The 7,360-nt window shown below is 40.2% G+C and overlaps 1 protein-coding gene across 2 annotated transcripts in view; it reads left to right on the forward strand.

The window, feature by feature from the left end:
- WSCD1 (WSC domain containing 1) overlaps positions 1–7,360 on the forward strand; it is a 53,885-nt gene that overhangs the window by 1,380 nt on the left and 45,145 nt on the right. The gene's annotated exons all lie outside the window — the stretch shown is intronic.

A 7,360-nucleotide genomic window follows, 5' to 3' on the forward strand; every position in this document is an offset into this window, starting at 1 on the left:
TGGTGTTATTTTCTAGACCTACCTTTACTTCTGATGATAAACTAACCTTGGGTAAATGGAGCAACCAATTAGAGAGCTGTTACAATCGTATCCGCTCAGTTAAAAGCTGACTTTACAACCCACTTGGGTTGAATTTCTGCTCTGTTCTGGGATATCACCATTTACTTAGGTAAATTAATTTCATACCTTATGACACTACTTTTATTATACACTCTATGGACATCTCCCATTCAGTATAGCAAGTACAGACACAGGTATGTTATGTAGTTTATGAACTCTGTACATTTGTACTGCCTGATTGCCTCTCATCTCTGCATAATTTTTGTTTACTGCTTTACTTAGGTCACAGCTCATGATTATTTAAGAGCTTTAACACAATCCAATGTTGAAAGATAAGTTGCAGTCGGATTTCATTTTATAGCATGTTCCAGTCAACAATAATATGAGAAAGAGGTAAACTCAATATGTGCAGCTGAAAAACACAGGGAATGTTTGCAGCTTCCGCCCCTTTTCCAGCTTGCCGATGGACTCGATGTTGTGCTTAAAGTAACACCACAACCATAGATTTCAACTGAGAGCCACCACTTACAAGACAGGCATGTGTTTTTGTCACCTCTGAAAGTGTCAGCATGGATATGCCACCTGGGGGACTAAAACTTCATTGATGACTTGGATAGGAGATTTCTTTTATGGGGGGTAGGAAGAAACAGTTGCAGTTAAAGCAAGGAGGAAAATTGTCTAGTTCCATATTGATGTGTTTGCCTCTAGCTTCCCACAACTGTAACTGGAGGGATGGGTGTGCAGCACCTCTAAAAGTTAAAGAGGGAGGCCCAGATGTGAAGCTACAATGAATTCAGGGTAGCTCAGTGGAACTCTATGATTTAACATCAAATGGGGAGGCTTCTTCTGAAAAGTGAAAGCCTGTTATAAAATCATAATAATTTGCTGGCCAAAACCTGGCAAGAAAAATGCATTGATCATCTCTCAGTTTTATTAGTCTCTCATTTCAAATGACTTAGATAATGCACTCAATTTCTCTGGAAAAGGGGTTGGAAAAGTTAAAATATAATGATTTCTAGGATTAGTTAATAGCAACATTATGTTATGTCACTCATAACCATGGGGGATTTTAGAAGGGGGAACAGTACTCCTTTCTTTAAAAGCAATGAAAACCCCCACTATAGAAAAGGTTTAGAAACTGTGTACTGGACAAGTCTTCCAGTGGACTGGGAAACTAGGAGGGAATGGGAGTGTGTGGTGGGACCAGCTCACTATTAGCCAAGCTTTTTAAAATTAAAATCCTGGTTTGATCCCAAAGAAGCAATAACTTTGGTTTTCTGCTATACAAAAGAGAAAGCTAGGGGGAAGAAAAACAATGAATAAAGCCACAAAGCTAAGTGGCACTGAGACAGGCTGGGGTGCCTTGGTAGAGCTGTGTGTGGTAGTTTGCACAGGTCTTGCCTGCAATGTATCAGGCTCAAGTCAATGAAATTATTTTGGTTCATCAGTACCATGTTCATTCAGATGACTTAAAGTGCAGTTCTGGAAATACTAAAATGGTTCAGACCCCCTTTGGCTTAACTCAGACAAAGCTCTCGCTAGGCCTGGGTGGGAACAGAAACTGGAGAATTTGACCCTTTGGCACTTGCACTGATTTTTACCATCTCTAAATATACATTGCCAATATTGCCAATATCTGCAGGTGCTTAAGAAAAGACCATTTGTCTCTCCATCGTAATGCTTCCTGTTGCCTTACACCGAGTCATGATCATCCCATCAGTTCCTTCGACATCAGTAGGAGCGTTGCCCTGCATGGCCAATGTCTTGAACTTAAAATTTTCAATGTAATGATTATTTGCCTGCCTCCCTATCACACCTCTTCCTTTCTCCCAGTGAGGGAAAGCCTCTTTGAGACTTCACTCTGTTTTTAGTTTTTGTCGCTGTCATCCTAACTTAGACTTCTACCTTGAACTGAACCAACCGCACACTGTCACATTCATCATTTTAGTCCACAGTCCAACTGCCCTTGAAGTGAATGGCAAAACCCCCATTGATGTCAGACTTACTGGACATCTTCCCTTTGCTTGATACTTTACTTCCAGGGTCCTTCATTTCTGTTAGGAGTGCTCTGAAAACAGGTCTTTTCGCTGAAGCACTTTGGACAAGCACACACAATTCTGCTTTAAGATACAGTCATTACTCTTAGAGCACCTTGTTCCCACAGTATAAACCCAAATACAGTGGGTTTATACAGTATATTTATACAGTACGAACCCAAACACTTTTTAAAAGCCAATTCTAGATGAGTCATATTTGAGCATAATATTGCAACTGCTGGAAAAGTCAATTATCAGCTTATATCTTACAGACCTATCTCACAGAAACGTAGTTCCTTGGGTTGCTTAAAGCAAATGAGCTATTTTAATAATTCTCCTTGGAAAACCTGCATTTTTGATAAAAGGGAATAGGAAAGCAGGTCAGGAAGAAACCAGACGATTTTATTCCATTTACAACAACTACCACAATGCAACTTCTAGAGACAACTAAGGCTAGGAATAGTGACTATGGACCTAATGCAAAAAACCCAATGGCAGCCTATCTTGACCCTGACAAATTTTGACTCACAACTTTAAATGGCAGGATTTTTCTTCTGAGCGTTGCTTTTGGCATTTACAATTTTCCAACTTGCTCTGAAAGCCTCCAAGAACCGTACTTATTTTTATTTTTTTTAATCTTAGGTAACAACCATTTCTTTTTCCATTTGATTTGGCAGGTGGGATAATGAGGAAGTTCTTACTGATTCTTCGAATCTCAAAGAGCACGTGAGTGCAGAGGGGGAGAACGGATGCTTGGCGACGTGGACTTGATGCTCTCCTCCCTCTGGTTTCTCAAAACTCAAAAGAAAAAGCCAAACATTATAGCAGAAACTATTGATGTGGGGTGAGCTTGCTCTTTCAATTAGCAGCACTGGCAACAGCAGATGTTTCAAAGAGTTACTCAATTGTTTCGAGTTTTAAGCTCAAAACCAGCCACACACTAAAGCTTCGTTTGAGGCACTGAGCTGAAATGAACAGAGCAATTCTTCCCGTTCTCAATGGTTTGGGGTTTTTTTGGTCTGCTACAGTGTATGTACGTCTATACATTATTACATTCATCCTGACTTTTCTCCCCAATAGAGCTTCAGGAAAACGACTATCTATATCAGACACACAAGGCGGGAAGCCAAAAGCTATTTTTGTTAGGTCTTGAAATCATTTCCAAGCTGACTACATTTGTCCTCAAAGAGAGCTGACAAAGTACAGGAGAAGTGTACAAAGATGCATTTTGCTAAAAATAATGTTGTTCAAAAGTCAGTCCCGTTGCGTTCAGGTTCTGATACAAAATATAACCTTACTGCTGTGCCAAAAACTCTGCATTTGCAAAATCCTGCTGTTCTTTAGACAAGATCTACTACAGACAAACTGCAGCCTATGTTGCATTATTGACCTAAGTTTCGGTGCTGTGCAACATTTTTAGTGACAGCCCTGAACTGAGTACAAAATTCACCTGTCAGTCACCTGACTACTATTACTCCTTTAGGTTGTCTTTTCCAGTGCCTTGGGAAAATTAATAGAATGCCCCTAAGGTTACTGTGGTTACTATTTGGCTGAAAGAGTACAATAATAATATCTTTTTTTTTTTTTTTTTTTTAAATGGTACTAACATAGCTCCCTAATGCGATTTCTTGTTTTGTGGTCAATAAAAAAACGTGGCTAGCGGCTGTCAGCTGAGGTCATTTTGGAAGCATATTATCGACCTGCTTTCCCTTGTAGCAACTTCTTTACAGTGTGGCCATAAATTTGGTATTATATATATGACGAAAGGACAACAAGTGCTAAAAGAAAATCAGCAGTACTTAATACAGTAAATGCTGCCAGTCTGATTGTTAGCCCTGACAAGGCAGAGCAAGACTCTAAGTGTTGAGCAATTTGGCGGTAGACATGCAACGAGCTCTCACGTTGCTCCACACCTTGCACAACTCAGCAGTATTTCAGACACCCTAACAACAGAGCAAAGTCTTGAAGTGGACATTAGAAGCAGCACAGAAAAGACCTTTAGAGAAAAGAAACTTTCAGGGTAGAGAATGAAACAGAGTGACACGGTCCATCTCCGTAACCTGAAAGAGTTAGATCTGTTATGAGAGCCTTGCAGTGCAGTCCTATAGACCAGGTTTGTCCCTTTCCAACATGGCTCTGGAAAGCATCCAGTCATAGGGAAGGATGCCGGGTTTCTGATGCCTGTGCAGAGGACAAGACCTAACGGCTGGTCCATGATGGACCAGGAGGTAGGTGTGGGGTGAGGTGAGCTGCAGGAACAGGAAGGTTGGAGCTGCTTGATTCACCATTTCATGCAATTAGCATGTAACAGCAGTAACAAGAGCTTATTTAGTATTTGGGTTTCAGTAATAAGTACAGAACAGTACTACTGAGGCTAGGGGGTTGTAGACTGAACTCTTTGGAGTCCTTTTATTACATTATGTGGACCACCTTACTCTTTGGGGCCCATAGGATCCATTATTAAACAAAAATAGGACAATAATATATTCCTTTCCTTCCCCAGCACCCCACAGCCCTCTTGTGCCACCCCAGGATGGTGGAGTGGAGCAGTTTGGACTCAACGCTAACCTAAAATACTTGGTGTGTTAATGGTGGTGCCAGATTTTGAGTAATCTTTTCCAGAGGTGGCCGTTTCAGTAATGGTAGAAATAATCACAGCATTGCCTAGCTTAGGAACCAGACAGGACCAAATATACGCCGAGGATCTGAAATGTTACTCAAGTTGCATTTTCTAACTTCTGGCACATCGATAGGGCCAAAATACGGTGTTGTAAGGTGTCCCACATGACCTTTCCAGCCATGGTGAGAAGCTGTAAGTACTGGACATCTCATTAGAAACCCCCTTCACTTAATTACTAGAATTAATATCCTGACAAAAGCTTGCAGGTGTAAGCTATGACATGGGGCTATAGATGCCACAGGGGCTCAAACACTTGCGTGGTTGTCCAAGTCTAATCATATTTCTGAACATATGAAGGTTTATCTATTTTGCCTGCGGTAATTTGGACAGTGCTTTCCATATGCAGGAACATGAGCAACCTGCTACTCTGGCTCAGATCTAAGGCCCGTAAGTCCAATATCACATCACTGACAGTGGCCAGGATCAGATACTTCACAGAAAGAGAGAGGACAGTAGTCAAAATACTCTAATAGTGGAAGATTAGGAATCAAATCACCCATTGGGAAAACCTCCTTTTCCGTCTTCTTGACTAAATTGGCTGCACAGTTATGCCCTGAATTACATGAACTTATATCCTTTCATATACTGTGAGTAATGTAACAGCAGAGTAATGTAACATGTTCTGTCTATAAACGTTTAATTGCTTTTTTGAATTATATCAAAATCCTGCCTTCAGTGATGTCTTACAGCAAGAAGTTACTGCTTAGTTATGCAGTATGTAAACAAGCATCTCCTCCTGCAAAAGCTATTGTCTTTCAATGTCATGGACTGTCCCCTTCTTCCTGCATTATGAGAAATAAGAGTACCTGATTGATCTCCTATATGCCATTCATCATTTTTATGCCTTTGTCACATCCACCCTTATTTGCTTCGGCTCTTATCTGAACATTCCTAATCCTTTCAGTCTTGCTTCATCTGGAAAGCTCTCTATGCCTCTGCTCATTTTCATTGCCCAGCTTAAAACCCTTTCCATTTTTACTATATCTTTTTTTTTTTTTTTGAGATAAGGCGATCAGAATTGATCCCACTCTTCCAGGTGAGGCCATCCCACAGGTGCATAATATGGTCTATTTTCAAGATCATATCCTATACCGTGTTACACATCCGAACGATCTGCTTTTTTTGACGGGCATTGTGACTGATATTCTATTTAGAAATGTTCCAAGTAGCTAGCATTAAAAACATCGCTGAAAGGATCATCCCTCTGAGAATGGGGACGGTGGGACAAAATGGTCTAGTTCTATTGAGGAATGAGTTTCCCTTCCATTCTGACTCTTTTTTTCCCCCCAAGTTTAATTCCATTAGTTTTAACGTGAACTCCATGACAAAGATAAATTATGTTTCCTATTAGCAGCTATCACTTTGTGTCCTTCTTATTCTTTACTTTTTAAAGCTAACGATCAAGAATGATGTACTTCAGTTCTTTTACACTTACTCTGGCAATATGACAATATTAACTTTATGGAAAAATCAAATGACATTTTTATATGTCAGTGGCGCACACACTGTCATTTTCTTGCTAAAAGGAACACACAGTATTTCTTAGCTCTACATTTGCAAGAAGTGCTGAGGTGGAGTATTTTTGCCATTTGACTACAATATAGTTTCATGGCAACTATACTAAGAACAACTAGGATAATTTATGCACCTTTCACTAACTAAAAACTCATGTATGGCATTTTAAACTTTTAAAGTCACTAGACAGAAAGGAAGCTAAGACTATGACTTCCCCATTTTCTATTAATCCAACCAGGAAAATAGTATGTTGAATTAATTTACAGGCAATAATGACTTGTTGTTGTACTGCTTTTGCATGCACCTGTTTCTCTTTCTAATGTGGAAAAGAGGCGCAAATGATACAGTTGTATTAACAGATGACTGGACACGAGCAATACTGCCATCCTCAGACATTCAAAAACTTATGAATCAAGCCTTACCTAGTTACTAGGGAAAAAGAAAAGCACAATATCATCTTGGGAATCCATGTTGTGGAATACCTATTTGGTATTTTTGACTGTTCAGTGTTCAGGTTACATGCGTTTTGCATTTGCAAGTTTTTCTTTATTAGGACAAAAGCTTAGAATTTGCTTTATTTAAGAAACAAAAGCTGGGATTCCCTTGTAATCACCTGAATGAATCTGACGCTTTGTGAAAACCTTAGAGTATCCCAAGATTCATGAGGAAAACATGAATACTGGCAAAAGTGCCCGAGGAGGGGTTTAACAATGTGGGTTCCTCCTTGCCCCACCATCACAGGTAGCCCCAAATCCGGTCTGGGGGTTCAATGTTTATGAAATTCTTGTGATACACCTCAACTGGAGCCATGCTCAACTCCTCTGAAGTGGAACCTGTCCTTCTACATAGTTTGCATGTCTTCTACCTTCTTTGCGCTCCAAACAAACAAGTGACAAATGCAAGACAAAAAAAACAAGATGTCCTATATGGCTGGTGGAATAAGGAGTTGCAAACAGACCTGACCCAACAGTGTCCTGACAGAGGCAGCAGCCATGATGTGGCTGCTTTTGCTTCTGGAGTGGAAGAGCTAGGCATGCTACCACAACTGGCAGCACTGCACATCTGGCAG

Source organism: Alligator sinensis, unplaced genomic scaffold (genome assembly GCF_000455745.1).
Source record: "Alligator sinensis unplaced genomic scaffold, ASM45574v1 scaffold118_1, whole genome shotgun sequence".
Classification (NCBI taxonomy): domain Eukaryota; kingdom Metazoa; phylum Chordata; order Crocodylia; family Alligatoridae; genus Alligator; species Alligator sinensis.